Here is a 2,290-nt window from a genome sequence, read left to right as displayed (position 1 = left end):
GCTGAAGAAAAACTGTCTGAGGTCTGTAATGCTTCTTCACAGAAGATAACGGTGACACCAGTCTGCTAAAGTTAGTTCAACGTTGTTCCAGATTTATCACAGGTACACGGTTAAAGGAGGCCACTGTAGCACTCCCTTTCAAGAGACGCTGCCACAGAGAAGGTTGTAACATAAGCTCCTCTTTGCCAAAATCCGGCAGGTCCCACCAAGATTTGAACTCAGATTGCTGGATACAGAATCCAGATTGCTAACCGTTACACCATGGAATCAAGCAGCAGAAGCAGCAGGGGCGTCTACCCTTCTGTTTGCAGTGTAGAAATGACTCAGAAGGAGGTGCTGAGAAAAGCAACTGACCCGCGAGCATCTGAATGGTGTTACACCATGGAACCAAGCAGCAGCAGGGGCGTCTGCCCTTCTGTTTGCAGTGTAGTAATCACTCAGAAGAAGGCGCTGAGAAAAGCAACTGACCCGCGAGCATCTGAATGGTGTCCAAAAAGCACTCCATGCTCCCCTCTGCCGAAACCCGGGATCGCACCAGGGAACTTCAGATCTTCAGTCTAACGCTCTCCCAACTGAGATAATTCGGCCTCAGTGTACCAATCCGTAACCGACTGAGTGACCCACTCAATGCAACGCGAGCAGTAGGTAAGAGACCAAGTAGAAGGACAAGACGACGACGTTGAAAGACAAGTACCTAACAAAGCCGTGTAACTGAGCCAATGAAAGCAGGACGTCAGCCGCTCCTCAAAAAAAGCGGTTTCAAAGCTGCAAGTGGGCTCGTCACACCCGAAGCGAGAATCATACCCCTAGACCAGAGGTCGGGAACCTATGTCTCGCGAGCCACACCTGGCTCTTTGACAAAAATCATGTGGCTCGCCAGATCTCTCACCCTTTACTAACAAATGATCTATTACACAAATTAGACATCACTAGAGATCAGCAATTCCTTTGTTGTAGAGCCTACATAAGCTCTACATATACATGTAAATAATAATACATTTTCTGTACCGGCCAAAGTGCGTGTTCAGTGCGCGTTCAGAGCTGTTCGCGGGAGTCATGAGCAAACCATTGACGCTTCTATGGTAACGTACAGCTCCTGCACTCAGATTCGTAGCTTTGTGGAAATAGCGAAAAGAAAGATTTTTTGAACAGCAGAAAAAGTGTGAAGTACGTATAAAAAGAAACAAAAGTGACAGGACTGAAACATATACTTTGTTTTATACTTTGAAACATTTCGCCGGTTACTTTCGCTTTTTTTTGCGCAGCTTTTCTGCGGGTGGGACTGTTAGCGGTATTAATAAAGGAACGTGAATGAATGAGACAGTAAAGAGCGGGCCATTCTTGATATTAAAAATACAGACCGTAGTAAAAACTCAAAGCTGCGAAACAGAACTCAATCTGCTTCTGACTGGATGTTTTCTGCGCGCGAGGTCCGAGTGAAACACGGACAAGAATGGTAGATTTGTCTTCGGTGGCGCGCCTAAAACGGTAAAAACACGGAGGGTCAAAATGCCTGCACTGGTGTGTATTCACATAAATATGGTCGGCACCGTACCTCCAATGGCTTGGGCTGCCTTCCCAAACAATTATTGCGAAAAATGGCAAGACAAAGGACACGAGGCAACTGCAGACGGCTACCCTGCAGCGCAGCCCATCTAAACCATCTCAGAAACGACACCTCAATACAATGCAAGCACTCTAACCCAACGAGCTAAGTGGTCGACCAAGTTTGACTTGCAGACGAGGAACAAAGAAGAGCAGCGAGATGCAGGCTTGAATATGCGCAGAAGCATCACTAGTCTTACTTGACGGCGGTTTACGATTGGCTCAGATAAATCAGCAAGGATGTATACTGCTCAAGAAAAGAGGCACCAAAGACAGAGATGGGCTCGTCCAGGATTTGGACCTGGGACCTCTCGCACCCTAAGTGAGAATCATAACCCTAGAAGAACGAGCCACCACGTGCATGATTCTGGAGTCCCCCCAAGCCATTTATTTCACCGTGTTTGATTTACGGATATTGCTCAAAAAACAAACTCCCAAGCGGTCTCGTTCTGGATTTGAACCCGGGACCTCTCGCACCCTAAGTGAGAATCATACCCCTAGACCAAGAAGCCACTGGGACTTCTGCAATGGATGCCGCCTGGCCACGTATTTGTATGTGCTCGATGCTTCAGTCGCTCAGACATCCTGCCTCTGTAGCTGGCAAGTGCAGAAAGAGGGCTCATGCAACGGGCCGGATTTATGAGAAATCCAATTTTGCCGTACCTGCACTAGCTTGGCCTGCCTT

The sequence above is a fragment of the Sinocyclocheilus rhinocerous genome, unplaced genomic scaffold (genome assembly GCF_001515625.1).
Source record: "Sinocyclocheilus rhinocerous isolate Xijiao unplaced genomic scaffold, SAMN03320098_v1.1 scaffold3868, whole genome shotgun sequence".
In the NCBI taxonomy this organism is placed as follows: Eukaryota; Metazoa; Chordata; class Actinopteri; order Cypriniformes; family Cyprinidae; genus Sinocyclocheilus; species Sinocyclocheilus rhinocerous.
Note: the sequence above shows the minus strand (reverse complement) of the source record.